We start from the raw sequence: 22,313 nt of genomic DNA on the forward strand, positions 1-22,313 counted from the left end.
GGATCACTTGAACCCAAGAGGTCAAGGCTGCAATGAGCCACGGTCGCGTCACTGCACTCCAACCTGGGCAAGAGAGCGAGAGCCTGTATCAAAAAAAAAAAAAAAATCCCTGTCTACAAAATACTTCACACTTAGCGCCATCCCAGTTGTTTCCTTTAAATGACATGCCAAAGAATGAATTACATTTGCTAGCAATTAGTCTGCCTTTTGAATTGTGTTCTCTATCATTAGAACCCTGAAAAGACGGCTGCTCACTCAGTAAATCCCTACATTTCAGTCTCTTGTCTTTTACTTCTGACAAGACCCTCCAGCCAGCTAACTTTTTTGCTTTATTGATTCCAATTAGGCTGCCTGCGAGACATTCCAAGTATGACTGAAAGCAAGGTGGGGGCAGGGTACACCTCGATTGTCTTCCAGGGACCAGGTGGGATCAGTTTGTTGATGCAGGTGAAGCCACGGACAGGGCTTTGGAAGGTCTGAATGCAGACCTAACAGACAGCCCTTCTCTGAAAGAGGCATAAAATCTGAGCTTTCTCTTTAATCCTTTTTTTAAAATTTGATATTTGCAAATGTAGTCACTATAAAAAGTAGGTGAGCTCATTCAGAATTGTGGGTGGGGGTGTAGGAATGGTTGACATGAAAGTGAGAGAAATGTGAAGCTACAGCAGCAAAATGTCCGACGCTGAGTCACCTCACGCCCTTTAAACACTATAAGAAGTGTAAGCTTAGTAACCAAACATCTTTGATTTAAACTAAATAACTGTAAAATCTGAAAATAGTGGTCTTACAGTCCTGAATTAGATACTACCTCCTTATTGAGTCTGATCAGTGGAAAAAAAAAGTAGGGAGAAATTTCTGGAGAACTGTGAAGTCTCCTTTATTATTGTCTTAGGTGAAAAAATTAAATTTCTCATTTTTTCATTTTTTTTTTTTTTGAGACAGTCTTGATCTGTTGCTCAGGCTGGTGCAGTGGTGCAAACATGGCTGACTGCAATCTCAAATTCCTAAGCTTAAGAGATCCTCCTGCCTCAGCTTCCTAAGTAACTGTTTCTACAAGTACATGCCACCATGCCCATAAGACACGGTCATACACTATGTTGACCAGGCTGGTCTCATACTCCTGGGCTCCCACCTGAGCCGCCCAAAGTACTGGGATTACAGTTATAAGCCACCGCACCCAGCTCATTCTTATAAATTTTAAATACAAGTTGAGAACATTTGGCCAATCCACCAATTGCACAGAATTTGAAGGAAAATTAACAGTGTGGTTGTTTTCATATTTGCAAAAAAGATAAATGCTATCATTAGTATTACATGCTTAAAATGCAATGCAAATGACTCAAATATTTGTAGATGAAATATTGCCAATGTATGTCTTGGATTTGCTTCAAAGTAATAAAGAGGAGGGAGCGGATGCGTTTACAGATGAAACAAGATTGGCCATGTTGAAGAAAGTTATGCAAACTTGGAAATAAAAGGATAACCACATTTTTTTTCTCAGTGTCTTTACTGGAATATCATCTGCCAGCGCCACCCAAGGATTATTTATTTAGTTCTTAGGTTATGGTTCTGCAAACTTTTTCTGTTTAGATCCCAATTGTAAATATTTTATGAGTCATTTAGACTCTATCACAGCTACCCAAACCAGCTATTGTTGCATGAAAGCAGCCATAGATAATCTGAACTAAGATCTGTTTTAAGACAGTATAAGGTTAAGCTTTATACCTTGACTAGAAGAATAAACTCATAAAAATGTGGCCTAATCTTGCCTCTCTGGTGTGAAATGAAGAATATTAATGAACACTCATTTTTCTAAGGAAAAATCAGGTAGATCATAATCATTTATCTTGTTTTATAAACAGAGGACAATTTATGTTTGCCAGTTTCTATTCTAAGGTAGTCCTACATTCAGCTTTTAGTAATATTAGTGGTAGATGCATCAGGGTTGTGATACTATATTTTCTCAAAGCTATAACACTATCAAGTTTATAATCTGCCACAGATTCAAAATGGTGAAATATTTTTCCCACTTTACAAGGAGGAAGTTAACCCATCATTTGCCACACTCCAGTTATAAGGCAAAGGGATGCATACATGTAATTTGTTCTTACAATAAAATATCTCATAATAAAGTTTATTATGCCCCATGCTGGGTACTTGAGATTAATTCTTTGATCCCCTGCTCGGGTAGATGTTAACATTTTTTACAAATTAGGAAATAATTGCATTCATTTGTGATCTGAGAACATACTTTGTATGATTTCAATCCTTTTACTGAAGTTTGTTTTGTGGCTTAATATATGATCTATCCTAGAGAAGGTGCCATGTGCACATGAGATTAATGTGTATTCTGCTGTTATTCGCTGTTCTGTAGATGTATGTTAGACCTAGTTAGTTCATGATACTGTCCAAGTCTTCTATTCTCTTACTGATCTTCTGCCTAATTTTTCTATCAGTTATTGAAAGTAGGGTATGAAAGTCTCCAGCTACTACTGTTGAGTTGGCTGTTCCTTCAATTCTATCAGTCTTTGCTTCATGTATGTTAGGGTTGAGGCACTGTTGTTAGGTGTATCTGTGTTTATAATTGTTTTCCTGATGGATTGGCCTTTTTTAATTATAAAGTGTCCTTTGTCTCTGGCAGCAATTTTTGTCTTAAAGTCTATTTTGTTACATATTTGTACAGCCACTCCTGCCCTTATTTTTGCATAGTACCCTTTCATATTCAGTCTATTTGTATTTTTGAATCTAAAGTGTATCTTAGAGAGAAATATAGTTGGGTCATGTTTGGTTCATTATGCCAATCTCTACCTTTTGACTGAAATATTTAGTCCATGCACGTGATTAACGATAAATAAGAATTACGCGGGGTCCAAAGTGGCTCCCGCTGGAGGTCATGGCGCTTGCGAAGGCGAGGTCATCAGTTCAAGGCTAACCTGAGCAACCTCATAAGCTCAAACTGATTGGCAAAAAAATAATAATAATAATAATTACATCTGCCATTTTGCTATTTGTTTTCTATGTGTCTATTTACTCCTTTGTTTTTCTGTTACTGCCTTCATTTGTTTGAAATAATTTCATTTTAATTTCCTGTTTTTTTTTTTTTTTTTTTTTTTTGCAACTCACTTTTATTGTTTCTCCCATGGAGGAATATGTTATTATGTCATTAGCTTTTTTTTGTTGTTTTGTTTTGTTTGAGACAGAGTCTCACTCTGTCACCCAGGATGGAGTGCAGTGGTACAATCTTGGCTCGCTGCATCCTCCACTTCCTGGGTTCAAGCAATTCTCCTGTCTCAGCCTCCTTAGTAGCTGGGACTATAGGCGTGTGCCACCACGCACAGCTAATTTTTGTTTGTTTCATTTTTTTAGTAGAGACTGGGTTTTACCATATTGGCCAAGCTGATCACAAACTCTTGACCTCAGGTGATTCACCGGCCTCAGCCTCCCCAAAGTGCTGGGATTACAGGTGTGAGCCACCGTGCCTGCGTGAGTTTATCTCTGTTTTAAAAACTCTATGCTAACAACATTGGAGCCAAGAAGAGGAAAAACGTAAGTTACAATAGAAAGGCACTTAGAACCTGTTAAAATACTGATGTCCTGGAATGTGCAACAACAAACCAACGACAACGAAAAGGACACTGGCCTCCCAGACCTGGTCCATCACCGAATCACATGCTGAGCTCCTGTCCAGTGCCCTGTCCCTCTGCTCTGCAGGAATCACAAACCCATAACCCCTGCCAGGGGCTTAAGGCCTGGGGCTCTCATGGGGGTTGGGGCGGGAGTGCTCGGGTCCTGGCTGGTGCCGGAAGAAAGGAAACCAGCTCCCTCCTACCTTGCTACAGCCCCTTCAAGGGGCAGGGCTAGCCTGCCCTTTTCAAAGCTGGGGTCCAAAGCCTAGCAGCAAGGTGGGCTGGATCAGGGTGACTCCTCTAGGACAGAAGGGCAGTTCAGGAAAGGGTGGCATCAGCAGAGCTACCTAGAAGAACCATTCCTGAGGACTCCACTGCTCTCCTGCCAGAGTTATTTTCTTAATGGCTGTCCTGAAGATTATAATTAACATCTTAAAACAATATAGTCTGGATTAATGCAAACTTGATTTCAATAGCAAACAAAAACTTAGCTGCAATATATACTTCCATTTACTTCCCTCTGTTCTGTGCTATTATTTGTCATACAAATTGCATCTCTCTACAGTATAGGCCTGTCAACAGTTTAGTAATTATTGTTTTATGTAGTCTTTTAAATTATATGGGAGAAGAGTTAAAACAAAATATGTTTGTACTGCCTTTTACAGTTTCTGTGTGTTTACCTTTACCAGCACTCTATTTCTTCAGGTGGATCCAAGTTACTGCCTCGTGTACCTTCACTTTAGCCTTTAGTATTCCTGTAGGCCAGGTGTGGTGGCTCATGCCTGTAATCCCAGCACTTTGGGAGGCCGAGGTGGGTGGATTGCTTGAGCTCAGGAGTTTGATACCAGCCTGGGCAACATATAGAAACCACATCTCTACAAACAAATACAAAAATTAGCAAAGTGTAGTGTCATGCACCTGTAGCCCCAGCTGCTTGGGAGGCTGAGGCGGGAGGATACCTTGAGCTGGGGAGACGGAGGTTGCAGTGAGCAGAGATCATGCCTGCACTCCAGTCTGTGTGATAGAATGAGACTCTGTCTTAAAAAAAAGAAACAACAAAAACATTTAAAAGTAAGCCAGGTGTGCACCTCTAGTACTGGCTGCTTGGGAGCGTGAGGTAGGAGGATCACTGAACCCAAGAGTTTGAGGCTGCAGTGACCCATGATCATCCCATTAGCCTGGGCAGCAGAATGAGACCCTGTCTCAAAAAAAAAAAAAAAAAAAAAAAAAGAGCATTTCTGGTATACAAGTCTGCTAGGGCTGCAAACCTATGCTGCCTCTCTGTTGGCTGCTGGTCTGCTGCTAGTCTGTCATGGTTGTGAAGCTGTTACGTGTTCAAGCCTACCATAGATCTGGAAAGAGGGGTAAGGAGACTGGTCAAATTAAAATGTTACATACAGGTGAGGTGTCGCCTGCCTGTAATCTCCACTACACAGGATGCTGAGGTGTGAGGATCACTTGAGCCCAGGAGTTTGAGACCAGCCTGAGCAACGTAGCAAGACTTTACCTCTAAAAATAAAAATTAAAAAATTAGCTGGGCATGGTGGCACACACCTGTAGTCCCAGCTACTCAGAAGGCTGAGGTGGGAGGATGGTTTGAGGCAAAAAATTTGAGGCTGCAGTGAGCTATGACTGCACCACTGCACTCCATCCTGGGTGACAGAGTGAGGCCCTGTCTCTTTAAAATGTCACAAACCTCCCTATTTTTACCGAGATTCAGCCATTTTTCTTGAATACACACTCCTCAGATTGTGGCAGTCTTTTGGTTATTCCCAGAGTTCTGAAAAATTTGGTTCTGGCAATTTCCAGAATGTTCTTTGTATGGAGGAGTAGATTTTCAGAGGTTTTTATTCTATTCTGAAAGCCCTTTTCCAGATGAGAAAATAAAAGTTCAGGTAGGTAGTAGTTGCCCATGGACACAGTGCCAAGTGGCACCAAAGCCAAGATTTCAAATCCAAAGAATACATGTAGTTGACACACAACTGCCAATTACCACTCCAGTTTTCTGTAACTTCTCACTAGATAATAAAGGATAGTCAGAAAACCTCCATTGTGTACACCCTTATTTGGATGGCATTTTTTTAAAAGCCCTTTCACATCAAATCCCCATCCCTGAACCTCGTACTGAGACAAACTAATCAGTGTCATCTGGGGACCCAGCAGCACCATTTTCTATAAAATGCGTTTTTTCACAGGGATCTTATTTTCTTGCTCAGCTATAGCTCTGCCAGCAGCCCCTTAGCATGCACTGTGAAGGTATATGTTGGTAAGGCTTATCTTCATGGTGACATGGAGTGCCAGACCCCATTATAAGTCCCTTACACAAGCAGAATGAATGGTTTGTTACCCCACGGGTATCAAACATAGGACCTGAATCTTCTAACTTTTCAGTAAATAGTGAGGAACAGGTAAGATTTACCTCTCTATACATGCCAACTAATGGTCAAAAAGGAGAGATACCCAGGGTCTGGAAGAACTGAACAAAATTACATTCAAATCCTCTTGAACTAGAAGTGTGCTTAAAACAGGTCCTATATTCTTGAGCAGTGGCCTGTAATAAAAGTAATGGTAAAAGGTAAATCTTTTACCAGGGAGCCCAGCTGCAGTATTGGTTATAAAACCTGAACTGTCTGGATAGAAAGTCATTTGCTGCAGTGGTATCAATATTACAGCTCTTGACATTCTCTATGGGCTCAGCTGACCTGAAATAAGATGACCGTTTCACATACCAGCAGGGCATTTTTCGCTGATCTGCTTGACCTTTTGCCTCTGGGCTCAGCAATAAGAAGAGTGATAAGATGACATTTTTAGCAGAACAAAGGAATGAAACCCAAAGAATTTAAACTTAAGGGAGTTTAAATCCAACAATGAAATATCTGTGAACGTTTAATTAGTTAATACCTGTCCGTTCCTACAGTGTTTCTGTAGCTCAGGTGCATATTAAAATCACCTGGGAGCTTAAACAAACAAAAAAACCCTGTCCACCAGGTGAGACCTTTTAGATACAAGAATCCCCCAGGGAGGGACCCAATATCAGTATCTTTTGATACCCACACCTATTATTCCAGCACTTTGGGAAGCTGAGGCAGGTGGATCACCTGAGGTTGGGAATTTGAGGCCAGCCTGACCAACTTGAAGAAACCCTGTCTCAACTAAAAATACAAAATTAGCTGGATGTGATGGTGCATGCCTGTAGTCCCAACTACTCAGAATGCTAAGGCAGGAGAATCGCTTGAACCCGGGAGGCTGCGGTGAGTTGAGATTACACAATTGCACTCCAGCCTGGACAACAAGACCAAAACTCTGTCTAAAAAAAGCAATAAAAAAAAGTTCTCCAGGTGATTCTAAGGTGAGAACCACTGTGTAAAGATATTAAGGACACACCTCTAAAGTAACATCAGCAGACTTGGCAGACAAAAGATACAAGACATCTACTTGGATTTAAATTTTAGATAAAGAAGTTTTTAAATGTAAGCATGTCCCATGCAATATTTGGGTTGACTCATACTAAAAAATTATTTGTTATTATCTGAAATTCAAATTTAAATGGGTCTCCTCTATTTGGGAATCTTACACAGGACAACACTGAAAAATCCAAACAAAAGGGGTAGAAATAAAGACTCAGCAACAGAGAAATTTTACTTAGGATATAGGTTCTTGTCTCAAAGAACCTGGAATAAAACAAAAAGAAAAGTTGTGCCCAGCCAGCACCACCCTGAGGGAGAGTTCCCAGGTCGTGGAGGAGGAGGAAGGACTTGAGGACTGACTTCTGGACAGACCTCCTTATGACCTGTATTCGTCTGCCAAAATAAAATACTATGGACTGGGTGGCTAAGGTGCCAGCAGGTTCAGTTTCTCCAGAGGCTTCTCTGGTTGGCTTGTGGATGGCCACCCTCTTGCCATGTCATTTCTCTGTGTGCACAAATCCTCTGTCTTTCTGTGTGTCTGAATTTCCCTTTCTTCAAAGGACACCAAGTGGATTGGAATAGGGCCCACCCATGTGACTTCATTTAACCTTAATTACCACTTTATAATGGCCCTATCTTCAAATACAGTCACATTCTGATGTACTCGAAGTTTTGACTCACTTATAAATTTTGGTGAGCACATTTCAGCCCTTAACAGTGTCCCTCACTGGACTGGAGTCCTGAAGGGCTATGAGGTGGTTAGGTTGGTAGAGCAGTCAAGCATTATTCTGATATCCTCTTTCCAGGGCCACCCCAGCCCAGCCACCCCCACCCCACTCCTTGTCCCCAGGCTGTGCAAGAGAGTAACAGTGTCCCTGAGCTACTAAGGAAGGAAAAAGGGGGCATTTTTATTGTTTTGTTTCTAAGATGGAGTCTTGCTCTGTCACCCAGGCTGGAGTGCAGTGGTGTAATCTTGGCTCACTGCAACCTCCGCCTCCCAGGTTCAAGCAATTCTCACACCTCAGCCTCTGGAGCAGCTGGAATTACTGGCATGAGCCACGATGCCTGGGGTTTTGTTTGTTTGTTTTTGTTAGAGACAAGATTTCACCATGTTGCCCAGGTTGGTCTCAAACTCCTGATCTCGAGTGATCCTCCCACCTTGGCCTATCAAAGTGCTGGGATTACAGGCATGCCACTGTGCCCAGAAAAGGGGTATTTTTGATGGAAGTTACAGAAAGGAGGGTTAGGAGGGCACAAGAGGAAATCGCTCATTTCTGGGGAGGAGAGGAGAGGGGAGGAACATTGCCAAATGGGAGGATCATAAGGGTAGGGATGGAAGAGCATGTTACATCAACAGGGACCATATGCAGAAGAAAGAATATGCAAATGATACCCACTTCTCCAGAGGCTAAGAAAACTAACAGAGGGAAAAGTAGGATACAAGAAACAAATCACGATTTCTACAGCAATGGAAAGAACTGCAGACACCCTCTCCATGCCATTCCTGTGGCTGACTTCTCCCCCATTTCCCTTTGTCCCTTTCAGAAAAAACAAAAATGCCTCAAATTGTTGTAAGACTTTGCTCAAGAGTTGAAGAAAAGACAGCTCTGTCCTCATTTTATTAAAGTCACGGGCTTGGTCAGCTTTCAAGAACTCGATTCTCTGTCTCCGAGCAGCTGACCTGCTCTTGGGCATGAATATGCATGAGTAGGGGACCCAGATGTGCGAGGCTGCAGGGGGATTTTCAGGACATGCAGGCTCACACGCACACACGCGGGCCTGCTGGGGTTTGAGGCGCTGCCAATGGGAGGTGGAGCCACGAACCTGCCCTCCAAGGAGTTGTTCCTGCGGAGCCCGTGCCCGCTGCCTTCCCGGGGCTCCCCCGGGCAGCAGAGGCGCAGGTGGGCGTGCAGGGCCTTCTTCCCGCAGACCTGAATCGCAGGTGGAGAAAGGTCTGACGGAGGACTGGGTCTTTATCTAGGGTTTTAGACGGAGGGGAGAGCACATCCCTCTTTTCCGTTTTGTCCTATTCTGCGTTTACAAAGAACGTGTGGCCGGGCAAAGGGGTGAGGGAGAGGGGAGCGCCGACCCAGCTACTAACGAAGGGAGAAATGCAGCCCCCGAGCCGCTGAACTTTTCCCGGGTGGTGGAAACGCGGAGATCCCGTGCCTGCTGTAGAGCCATGACCCAGGCTCCCCGTGTGCCGCCCACGCTCCTCTCCCCGCAAGGTCGCGGCGCGGGCAGCCGCTGTCGCTCAGTCATGGCCCATTCGGCCGCCTGGCCTGCAGCCCCTCGCCGCCATTCCAAGGCAAATGAAAGTCTCCTTAATAAGAGCGTAAATAAAAGCCAGGCTGAGAAATGAGTTTTCCGTCCCAGCAATCACCGGCCTAACCTCGGCTGTAAATAGTCTCGGGGAGCCGCCGGATGGGAGTCCCCGCACCTGAGGCATCCAGGCCATCATCTCAGCAGCGCCGCCAACAGCTGGGAGCGGCCGGAACGCTGACGGGGCACTGTGGCAGCAAATCTGTCCGGGCCTCCCCTCCCCCACCCCGGAGGACCCCCACCCCCACCCCGGCAGTGACTCCCTGGGGGCCGAGCGCGGCTGCCGGAATAATCTCAGTCTGCGGTGTCCTTGGGAGGGACGGCCAGGCCCCCTAATTTATGGTCATTGGTGAAATGGCTTCAACATGATTTATCTGACCGCGGAGGAGATGGCAAGCGCCTCGAGAAGAATGATTGGCCGTCCAATCATCTGTGCATTTCTGATTGGCCTTATTAATTTAGAACAGAGCCGGGGAGCAGCCTCCTGGCTGAGCCAGAGAAATCATCTTGGCAACAGTAGAGTTGGTTTTGGGGCTGGCAAAGGCTTAGCTTTTGCCGAAACTGAAGGAATAATGTATTACTTTAAGCAGTCGGGGAGTTTGACAGAATATGCTAGCACACTGATAAAGCAGATTTAGTTTGAAAGAGGGTGAAGATCATTTGGTTTGACTGATTCCTCGTTTTCTTCTTCATGTTTGCACAGACTAAAGACATCAGTGTTTGGGGGTGGGAGGGAGGAAGAGTGTTTTCTTGTTTTTATTGTTAATGTTTGACTACTGGGGGAGAAGCACACACTTACACCTTAGAAGGGAATAAATTTGGGGAAATCAGGAAGCAAGTAAGTAAGGGAAAATGCTTTTTTTAAAATGATACATTTCACAATCCTTGGGAAAAATATTTCTTGCCTTTTGAGTTCTTTTCATACATCATAACTAGTATTTATGGAATCTATAAATTATTGGATAAGCACACCAATACACCACACTTCACAAGGTCATTATTCTGCATTACAGTATTAACTGTCATTTAAATGTCACCATTGAGTGATGCAACTTTAGTCCCATGAAGAAAGGACTAAATAAGAATATTAGGGAGTTACCATATTTCGTGGAAAATATTTTCATATGAATGAATGATAAATTAAGTAGGGGTGGATATGTAATTTAAATGTACACCCATTCATTTATCACATTTATCTGTGTGTGCAGAACTCAAATGTAGACACACAGCACTAGGAAACCTCCAAATACAATCCTTAACACTCTGTTCCTCAGGGGGACCAGAACAAAGCCAGAGAGAGCAAGAGAAAGTGATTGCTTGAGGGAGGGGGCAGCGTGGTGTCACACATGCAGTGACACAATCATTTCTTTTATTTATAGTTCTAACCAGAAAAATAGACTGGTAGCAGCTGAGTACCAATTTATTTTGCTGCCTGAACTGATGAGTGGTTGCCTTAAATGTCACTGAGTTGGAAGGTTGTGCATTTCATTTACTGCCAGGTTACAGGAAGCTTTGAAGCAGGTCTCGAAGGTGATCAGTAATTGTCTTGCCACCTATCAAGATGGGCAAGTGCAATACTGCCAGGTGGAATTGGCTCAGTGGGAGATGAGGGCCGCCTGTCATTGCTGAGTAGTCTCATCAAATGCTGCTTGAGAAGAGACAAACGTGGCCCATTTAGTCTCATTAAAGAGCAAAGTGGAGTGGAAGGTAAGGGTTACCTCCCAGGACAACAAAAATGGATTTGGAGGCTGTTTGGACCACAAGCCACAGCATGTTCATACAACACAGAGGCCCTGGGTCCAGTTCCCTAAACACGTAACATGTGAAGTATAGTAATAGAGGTAAGAAGACAGGGCTGTGGAAAATCAGGGCAGAGAGCATCTCATGATCTGTGATGGTCAAGGAAGGTTTTCCACACGTGTTGGGCACTGCACTGGGTCATGAAGGATGAGCAGGAGTTGGTCAAGGACAAAAGGGAAAGGTTATGCTTGCTATGGTGGAACACAGGGCACAAAGGAGAGGAGACAAGATGGAGATGACCCATGCTGCCCGACCTTGTGTAATGTCCAATGAGGACATTTGACCAGGGGTCAGAAATTTCACTCCCTAATAAAAATTGAGTCAGATGTCTCCTCTAATTTTCTAAGAAAAAAATAATAATGGGAAACTGTAGATGTTTAAGCACAGCTAGCCATAATGACCGCAGGACAAGTCAAAATAATAAAAGAAAACTAAACACCAAAATCCTAGTATAATTGTTTTAGCTTAAAATAATTCTACTCCATTAATATGACACATGACACAGACAAATCAGAATACCGCATGCGGTTTCCTCAGCTCTCCACCTTGAACCCTGGTGGTTTTCCTATAAGGACAGACCAGCTGGCAGTCACCAGCAGCATTCCCTAGATCCGGCACAATTGTCCGGTTCTGCCCCTCTGTCTTGTCCTGCTGGGCTGCTCTCGGGACCCTGCAGGAAACTCATCTGTCATCACAACAAAAATCGGCTCAGTTTATTTGCATTCATTTGCTCCCTGGGTAGCTCCCTCTCAGGCACTCAGTGGGTGCTTCTCTTTCTTCCTTTCTTGTTTAGCCTCCTCCTCCCTCATTGTTCAAGTCATTATCGAGCATCAGAATTGTGACTGGAAAACTGACTGTTGCCCCAGTCAAAAAAAGAAAGAAAGAAAGCAAAACACCTCTTTTGTCTTACTTCAGTCAACCTCATGGCTAAGTGAATGTGTCTCTAGCAGCCCTACTTTTCTCTATAAAGATGTAATGCTACTAATTTTGTCTTGGAAAATGCACATTCGTTTAGTCATGGATTCTAGGCCATCATAAACAGCATTTCCAAGACCTCTCTTCTCATATACTGCCTATCTTACCTGAAAGTACTTCTTCTCTTTTTGGCTGTGTTATTCAATACCTCTCTGTGTGATTTGGAATTGAGCTTTTGGGAAGGTTTTCCTGGAGGACTCACAGTGCTTGTGTATCAATGGCAAAAGCCTCGATAGCCCAGGGGCTTGCCAAGAGATTCCAAGATGTGCTCATAAATAGCAGTTCTAGGTGACTCTGACAGGATGGGTGTTTTTATTTATTCATTTTGCAAACATTACAGAAACCCTTCCATATATTTCGGGGGTTATGGAGATGAATAAAAAGCCTCTACTCTAGGGAAGCAGACACCTAAATTTCTAACACTCACATGAGATGGTAGAATAATAGAGGTAAGAAGAGAACACTGTGGAAAATCAGAGGAGAAAGTGTTTAAGAGTTTGCAAAGGTCAAGGAATGTCTCCCACGAATGTCGACGATTGCGCTGGGTCAAGAAGGATGAAGAGGAGAGTTGGTTAAGAGAAGGAGTGGAAATAAGTAGAAATAAAAAGCTTAAATGGGAGGAGGAAAAGTAGGACAGGTGGAGGGGAGAGGCAGGAGGGAGTCTATGGGTTGAAAGAATGAACAAAATGGAAAAAACGGGTCACACTGAAAACCCACCACTTTGGGAGGCTGAGGTGGGTGAGTCGCCTGACGTCAGGAGTCCTGACTAGCCTGGCCAACCAGCATGGTGAAACTCTGTCTCTACTAAATATATAAAAATTAGCCAGGTATGGTGGTGCTTGCCTGTAATCCCAGTTACTTAGGGGGCTGAAGCGGGAGAATCACTTGAACCCGGGAGGCAGAGGTTGCAGTGAGCTGAAATTGCACCACTGCACTCCAGCCTGGGCAACAGAGCAAAACTCTGCCTAAAAAAAAAAAAAAACAAAAAAAAACAAAAAGGCCAGGCGTGGTGGCTCATGCCTGTAATTCCAGCACTTTGGGAGGCTGAGGTGGGTGGATCATGAGGTAAGGAGTTCAAGACCACCCTGACCAATATGGTGAAACACTGTCTCTACTAAAAATAGAAAAATTAGTCAAGTGTGGTGGCGTCTGCCTGTAGTCCCAGCTACTCGGGAGGCTGAGGCAGAAGAGTCACTTGAACTTGGGAAGTGGAAGTTGCAATGAGCTGAGATCATGCCACTGCACTCCAGCCTGGGCAACAGAACAGGACTCCATCTCAAAAAACAAACAAAAAACAAAATGGGAAAAATGGACATGGACAAGAGTGAAAAGAGAAGCTAGGCCAGGTGTGGTGGCTCATTTCTGTAATCCCAGTGCTTTGGGAGGTTTGATGTGGGAGGACTGCCTGAGGCCAGGAATTCAACACCAACCTAGAAAACGAAGCAAGACCCCCATCTCTACAACAACAAAAAGTAGCCACTCCAAGGGCAAATACCATTAATCATCTCACCACTCAAATGATGTTGACCTCCAGGAAATGAGTGACTCAGTGTTCACAATATGCTATTAAGAGCTTCAGACAGGTATGGAAGGGGGAAAATAACACCCAGGCATTGAAAAAGTTTGGAATACATTGAAATGATATTAACTGTCACCCGTTATTATCTATGGGTAATGGGATTATTAATGATTTAATTCCTTCTTTTTACTTATCTATATTTTCTGTTCTATGGTGAATGTGAACACTTGCAAATCAACTATTTTAATGGGCTATTAGTGATCTCTAATGAAAACACATTGTATTAGTCCGTTTTCATACTGCGATATAGAACTGCCCAAGGTAATTTACAAAGGAAAGAGGTTTAATTGACTCACAGTTCAGCATGGCTTGAAAGCCCTCAGGAAACTTACGATCATGGCAGGAAGCAAAGGGTAAGCAAGGCACCTTCTTCACAAGGCTGCAGGAAGGAGAGTGAATGCAGGAGGAATTACCAAACACTTATAAAACCCTCAGCTCTTCTGATAACTCACTATCACAGGAACAGCATGGGGAAAATCCTCCCATGATTCAATTACCTCCACCTGGTCTCTCCCTTGACATAGGGGGATTATGGGGATTACAATTCAAGATGAGATTTTGGGTGGGGACACAGCGAAACCATATCACACATTCTAATTATAGGGTTCCTAATGTTAAGTTCTTGATAATGGCATTTGAACCACATATGAAAAGTAGAACTGAAAAAATTAAGACTATCTCCCTCAGTAGGCAGGTTTTGCAGAGATAGTAAGGGGTATGTCTAATTTCTATGTGGGTAAATATTACATCCACCACCCTCCTCCAACCCAAAAGGGCAGGCAGAGACAAACCTGCAGTCATCTTAGTAGCACCTGCTCCTAGCCCATTATCTGGTTCAAGTAGATGCATGTTTAATAAATATCGTTTAATGATAGAATGTATATTTGAGAAAATAGAACCCTCAAGCATAGCCCACAGAAACAAGGAGGTTCAGCATTTTCTTGCATGTAACTAACCTCATGACCTCAGAATTTGGGGGCCTTGTCTAGATAAAAACGAACCCCAGGATAGAAGCCTTTTATAGGAGGCAGCTTCCCATGTGGCGCCCTGTGATTGTGCCTTCTTGTATTCACTCCTTTGTATAAATCCCTTTCCTTTACATATGGACTGGACCTAGTGACTTGATTCTAAGGAATAGAATACACAAATAGTGATGGGCAATTACTGCTAAGATTTGAACCCAATGGACCTTTACTTCCATCTTGCCACCACTCTCTCTTGCTGGCATTCTCTGGTCCTCCTGCTTGCTTGATCTGATAACACTAGTAAACATGTTGTGAGATGCTCAACAGAGAGGCCCCGGTGACAAGGAATTGTCCAGCTGCCTACAAGAAACTGAATCCTGCCAGCTACCATGTGAGTGAGATAACTGCCCCACTGAAAGAGATCCAGCACCAGCCTGCTTGCATTCCTGTCTCTCAGAAAATTGCAAGATAACTAAGCAATAGATATGTAAGACACCTTTTGGGCTGGGTGTGGTGACTCATGCCTTAATCCCAGCACTTTGGGAGACCCAGGAGGGCGGAGGAGTTTGACACCAGCCTGGACAACACAGTGAAACCCGTGTCTACTAAAAATACAACAAATTAGCCAGGCATGACGGCACAGAGGAGGCTGAGGTAGGAGAATCCCTTGAGACCAGGAAGCAAAGGTTGTAGTGAGCCGGGATCATGCCACTGCACTCCAGCCTGGACGACAGTGAGACTTGGGCTCAATAACAACAAAACAAGACAGCTAGTTTCTTTTTTTTTTTAAGCTGTGTTCTTTACTTTTCTAGTGTCCACTGTGCAATTAGTTACTCAGAAAATTCACTCATCAATTTACTGTGATGTGAGGGAATCACCGTTTTGCAAACTACATACAGAGTGCACAGTTTTAGACACACTACAGCAATGTCCACTCCAGTGGATACTTCATGTAAAGGGACAGCCTCTCGCAGTCCCCACTGCCTCTCACTACTGAAGGCAGTTGGCACTTTCCTTAAACTATAATCTTTTTCATCCTGCATCCAGACTCAACCTTTTTATCTCAGGGGTGGAAAAACTTCAACCCTCGCACTTTACAAAATGAGTTATAATGAAACTCAGAAAAGGGAAATGACTTGCTCATTTTCACACCACTAATCAGTGTTGGAGTTAGGAGATGAAACATAAGGCCTTGCCAGGCCTGATGGTGTATGCCTGTAGTCCTAACTATATGGAAGGCTGAGGTGGGAGGATTGCTTGACCCCAAGAGTACTTCTTCCTGCTCCTGGCCCAGGACAGATGTCTGACCCTAATGCCATGCTAATGATCTGTGAAGTGAGAAAACACTGTAAACTGAGCAAGAGCTTCATATCTGTGACTGGAACTCCTAGGTTACCTCACCCTAGAGAGCAAGGCTTGCTTCTGTTTGGGTGCCAGCCTCACTCTTTCCCTTTGTGCGGACTTGCTGTCTTGAGGCTTGGTAAACCACAACTCAGAAACATTACCCTGAATTCTCCAAAGACTTTTTTTTTTTAACCCGTGTAGAGCATATTCATTGCTCCACTTGACACACACTTAATACATTTACAGTTTGCTTCACCTTTAATTCCTCTTTATTCCACCAGATTTGCAATTTGGGGACAATACTTTCCATGCAGTGAATTCATCTTTGCTAGTTGACATATCAAATGAATACAGTTTGATCTTGAATAAATACTTAAACTCAAACTTGGTTTGTTGGCTTACATTCCCCTGGTTAAGTTTACCTTTATTAGTGAAGTTATTAAACATATTAGTTTTAGTAGTTGACAGAAAGTTTTTCAGCTGTGTCACTGTGAAATTACCTGGGTCTTAAAATTACATTGAAGCCAGCCATTGCTAAGGGAGAGATGTCTACACTGAGAACCTGGCACCGGATTTGGGAATATTACACAAGCCGTTGCTGATGAATTTGTGAAATCAAAGGCCTGTCAAAGCAGATAGAATAATACTGAGTCCAAGACAGGAAGGAAAAGGGAGCAAAGTAAGTTAAAATGAAAGCATACTTCTCTGTGTTCAATCCCATTCTACCTTGTGAATGAAGAAACACCCATCACTACTTGTGACATTTTTTCTTTTTTTTTGAGACAGGGTCTTACTCTGTCACACAAGTTGAAATGCAGTGGCAGAGTCACAGCTCACTGCAGTCTTGACCTCCTGGGCTCACGCAGTCTTCCCACCTCAATCTTCCAGGTACTGGGACTAGAGATGGGCACCACGACACCTGACTAATTTTTTGTAGAGACGGGGTTTCGCCAGGTTGCCCAGGCTAGTCTCAAAATTCTGGACTCAATCTTCCCACCTTTGCCTCTCGAAGTGCTGTGATTGCAGGTGTGAGTCCTCAGTCTAGCCTAATTGTGACTTTCATCACTCTACTTTTGCAGGGGTTTGCCTGTTCTTTTTTGTTTGGAAACAGGCCACTCTGCCACCCAGGCTGGAGTATAGTGGTGTGATTACAGCTCTCTGTAGCCTACATCTCCCAGGCTCAAGCAATCCTCCCACCTCAGCCTCCCAAGAAGTTGTAGTCATGTGCCACCACACCTGGCTAATGTTTTAATTTTTTGTAGGGACAGGTTCTCCCTGTGTTGCCCAAGCTGGTCTCTAACTCCTGGGCTCAAGCAATCCTCCCACATCAGCCTCTTAAAGTGCTGGGATTATAGGCTTGAGCTACCACTCCTGGTCCTTTTACAGTTTTTAAGGATGAGTCATAAATATGATTTCATTTGACTCTCTGACATAGTTGGGATGTCTGTTGCCCCCAAATCGCATGTTGAAATGTGACCCCCAATGTTGGAGGTGGTGGGAGGTGTTTTGGTCATGAGGGTGGATCCCTCATGAATGCCTTGGTGCCTTCCCCATAGTAATAAGCCAGTTCTCACTGTATTAGTTCATGTGAGAGCTGGTTGTTTAAGAGCCTGTCTGTTATTTTGCTCCCTCTCTTGCCATGTAACACACCTGCTCCTCCCTTGCCTTATGCTGTAATCGTATGCTTCCTGATGCTTTTACAGAAGCAGATGCCAGCAGTATCTTTCTTGTATAGTTTGCAGAACCATGAGTCAAACCTCTTTTCTTTACAAATTAACCCAGTTTCAGGTATTCCTTTATAGCAACACAGAATGAACTAAGACACTCTCCCATCTCAGGGTTAGGATTGTCATAATACAGATGAGGAAAGAGAGACTCAGGGGAGCAAAGTAACTTTCTCATTGATACATAAATCTCAGGACCAAAAAATGTTAAGCCTAAAAACTCCTAGACCTTCTAACTTTAAACCAGGACTCTTTCCACTACTAGAATGATTCTCATCTTTTAATATGTATCAGAATTATCTGGAAAGCCTGGTAAAACATAGAATGCTGGGCTCCACCCCCAGGACTTCTCATTCAGTAGGTTTGGGGTAGGCCCAAGGATTTGCATTTCTAACAGGTTCCTAGGTGCTGCTGCTCCTGGACCACGTTTTGAGAACCACTGCACTGTCACAGACTGTCTGCAGGGGGAAGGATCCTAAGGGCTGCCTGCCGCCACACATGCTTTTTATAACCATGATTTGAAAGAAATACTGTGAAGAAAAGTCAAAATAGTTGCCATAGATCTAAAATGGCCAAGAATATTTTTACTTTTAATCTAATTCAACATCTCATTAATTACGTTTTTGTTCAGTATTAGGACTTGTTGAAGGGATTACAAAAGACATATTTCTACTATTTGGTATCTTGAAAGACTATATAATTTGGTCATGGAGTTCAGATTAGCATTCAAGAAAGGGAGAGTAATAATACATACAGCTGGATAACAAAATATGTGGCATCAACACGTTCTATGGGAGTTAGAAAAGGCGGAGATCAGTGTCAACTAGACTAGCGAGGTAAGACTTCACAGAAAATGTAGGTTTGGGACTTTCATGAATGGTATGGAGGATATCTATTGCTGTATAACAAACCACCCAAAAACTTAGTAGCTGACACAACTATTGTCATGTCATGGTTCTGTGGGATGACTGTACATGGGTGGTCCTGATTGATACTGCTCATGTAGTGACAATCTATAGCTGAGATTGCAGTCAGCTCAAGACTTGGCTGGGCTAGTTGTCCGAGAGGATATCTGCACTCACATCTAGAGCCTCAGCCTTCTCCACATAGCTTCTCTCTCCAAAAGAGTTGCCTGCACTTAACAATGACAGTTCAGAGCTCTCAGAGACAGGAAGTGGAAACTGCCAGTATTCTTAAAGAGGGGGCCAAAATTGGCACTGTGATTTCCACCATATTCTAATTTTTTTTGGTAGTTCAATAGTTAAAATGCCAGATTCTATTACTGAAATTAGTCACAGGCCAGAGCAGATTCCAGGGAGAAAGAAGACGACTCCATCTCTCAATGGGGGAGTGGCATATATACACAGAAGAGAAGAAATTGATGGCAGTCATCTTGGGAGAGAAGCTACCACAGATAGGCAGGCAGAAGAATCAACCCATAGCAAGAAGATACAAGAGCCAGATGAGAACCAAGAAGAGATCTGAAAGCCACCATGGATCAGAATTCAATGGTAGATGCAGATGAGTAAATAGGCAATCAGAATTCGGTGTGATGACTGTTGACGAAGTGGGGAATGTAGGGTGTTATGAGAGCCTCCAACACAAATAAGGCGGCAGTAGAGAGAGAGAGGGGTGGCTGTTAGTGCTGTGTTGTCCTCTAATCAAGGTTCATTGGCAAGACTGGAGGAGGAAAAAAGAAGCCATGGAGACCAGTTAGAGGGCTGTAGAAATAGGCAATTAGAGTTACACATTTTAAGCCTCCTACTCCATCTCTAATGAATGAAAACATAGCCCTGACAGGGAGTATGCCTAGTTCAAGATGTTGTAACATCCCTTCTAAAGATTTGCTTCCATCTGATATGAAGTCTTCTGATAACATTTGTAAAACAACAACACAGGTCAAAATGGTATCAAGGCCTTATTTTGCATACCTGGAGAGATCACATCCAAAGCTGCAGAGGAAATGGAAAGAAGGGTGTGTTCTTGTCTCATGTTTCAGAAACACCTACCTGACTCCCAGGAAGAAGCTGTTATACACTTGAGATGCACACAGTCACAGGCTAACACAAGCAAGGGGAGGAATTCTGGCTTTGTTGATCTTGTATAAAAAAGATGTGAGCTCACATCTTTCAGACAACACCTCCAGTAAGTTGCTTATAAGCTGTGCTTAGAGAGATGACTCTGTATTAGAAAGCAGGCTCCCCTGGTCCTATTTTTTTTTTTTTTTGAGACGGAGTTTCACTCTTGTTACCCAGGCTGGAGTGCAATGGCACGATCTTGGCTCACCGAAACCTCCGCCTCCTGGGTTCAGGCAATTCTCCTGCCTCAGCCACCTGAGTAGCTGGGATTACAGGCACACGCCACTGTGCCCAGCTAACTTTTTGTATTTTTAGTAGAGACGGGGTTTCACCATGTTGACCCAGGATGGTCTTGATCTCTTGACCTCATGATCCACCTGCCTCGGCCTCCCAAAGTGCTGGGATTACAGGCTTGAGCCACCGCGCCCGGCCCTGTCCTATTACTTGCTGCCACCACCGTCTATACCTGGAGCACTGCCAACTAGACAGCAGAGTCTCAATAAATATCTAACTATCTTAAAGGGCATATCAAATTTTGCACAGATTACAGAGAGTCATGGGGTAGGTACACTCAGAATACTTAACTCTGTGTTCTAAACTCTACCAAGAACTCTAAGTATGCAGTTAACTATTTAGAGAAATTGGATCCTGGCAATAGAATGAGACTTTGTCTCAGAGAGAGAGAGAGAGAGAGAGAGAGAGAGAGAGAGAGAGAGAGAGAGAGAGAACCCTTTTCACAAGATGGCGCTGAAAGCAAAAAAGGAAGCCAAAGCGAAGGTTTTCATGACCAAGAAAGCCATGCTGAAAGGTGTCCACAGCCACCCAAAAAAAAAAAAAAAAAAAAAAAAAGAAGATCCACAGGTCACCCATTTTCTGGCGGCTCAAGACACTGAGACTCTAGAGACACCCAAAATATCCTTTGAAGAGCGCTCCCAGGAGAAACAAGCTTGACCACTCTGCTATCGTCAAGTTTTCGCAGACCACTGAGTCCAGAGTGAACAAGATAGAAGACAACACATTTGTGTTCGTCGTGGATATTAAAGCCAACAAGCACCAGGTCAAACAGGCTGTGAAGAAGCTCTATGATACTGATGTGGCCAAGGTCAACACCCCGATTCGGCCTGATGGACAGAAGAAGGCATATGTTCGACAGCTCCTGATTACGATGCTAAGGAGGTTGCCAGGAAAATTGAGATCATCTAAACTGAGCCCAGCTTGCAAATTCCAAATGTATGTGTATCTTTTCACCATTAAAAAAAACTATTTAGAGAAATGCAGGCGCTTTACTATACTACCAAGTACATAGGACCAATATTTAAGCCCAGCCCTGGTGTAGAGTACAAGGGAATAACTTCTCTGTGGAAAGGCAGCTGTCAATGAGATGGAATCTCCTGCCTGTCACCCTTCTGTGACTATTTCTGTTCTGTTTTCAAATGCCTCTTTTCCTCCTTTTCTAGCTTTCATTCAAGACTTCCCCAGCAGCTGTGCAGGTATTGTGAGGAAGAGAGGGAGCTGGTAGCAGTGTCCTTTTTCTTCTAGCTTGGGTCACTACTATACTATTTCCTAGAGTAGAGGGGGAAGTAGAAAGAAAACAACTGGGGAAATGAAAGAAGAGAAGAATGAGAAAGAAGCGGATCACATCAAGGAAAAAGAAAATGGAAGAGAAGTAGAGGCAACATGAAGACTGTAGGAATAAGAGACAGAATCCTTGTGATCTCAGGCAGGGCATGTGATATATATTAAGACAGGAATTGAGGCCAGGTGTTGTGGCTCATGCCTGTAATCGCAGCAATTTCAGAAGACGAGGAGGGCAGATCACTTGAGGCCAGGAGTTTGAGATCAGCATAGCCAACATGGTGAAACCCTGTTTCTACTAAAAATACAAAAATTAGCCAGGCATGGTGGTGTGTGCCTATAATCCCAGCTACTCGGGAGGCTGAGGCAGGACAATCACTTGAACCTGGAAGGTGGAGGTTGCAGTGAGCCAAGATGGCGCCACGGAACTCCAGCCTGGCGACAGAGCAAGGAGAGCAAGACTCTGTCTCAAAAAAAAAAAAAAAAAAAAAAAATAGGAATTGAATAGAGGCCACTGTAATCAGCAGCCAGCCAGCAAGGCATACCCTTTGCTAGTGCTTTCCTCTGCTTTGCTTTTGCTTTGTCATAAAGCACTGTTCACTGTTAATAGCACGTGATTTGTAAAGGGAGAGAAAAAAGTGGGTTCACCCATTTTAGAACTTAATAGGTTAAAACAACACAAATATATTATCTTCACATTCTGGAGGTCAGAAATCTGAAATGGGTCTCACTAGGCTAAAATCAAGGCGTCAGTCAGCAGAGCTTTCTGGAAGTCTAGGGGAAAATCTGTTTCCTTACCTTTTCCAGCTTCTAGAGGTGCTTGGTTAATGGCCCCCCTCCATCTTCAAAGCCAGCATGGCAGGCAGAGTCCTCACATCTCACCACTCTGTCCTCTGTAGCCACAGCTTCTCTGACTCT

The 22,313-nt window shown here is 43.5% G+C and overlaps 1 long non-coding RNA gene across 1 annotated transcript; it reads right to left on the minus strand.

Moving 5' to 3' along the window:
* LOC144577595 (uncharacterized) lies at positions 1 to 22,313 on the minus strand. The gene is made up of 3 exons (XR_013521791.1): positions 22,194 to 22,313; positions 14,006 to 14,088; positions 1 to 83 (listed from the first exon to the last, which is right to left on the minus strand). It is a non-coding gene; the product is annotated as an uncharacterized LOC144577595 (long non-coding RNA).

The sequence above is a fragment of the Callithrix jacchus genome, chromosome 9 (assembly GCF_049354715.1).
Source record: "Callithrix jacchus isolate 240 chromosome 9, calJac240_pri, whole genome shotgun sequence".
NCBI classification, from domain to species: Eukaryota; Metazoa; Chordata; class Mammalia; order Primates; family Cebidae; genus Callithrix; species Callithrix jacchus.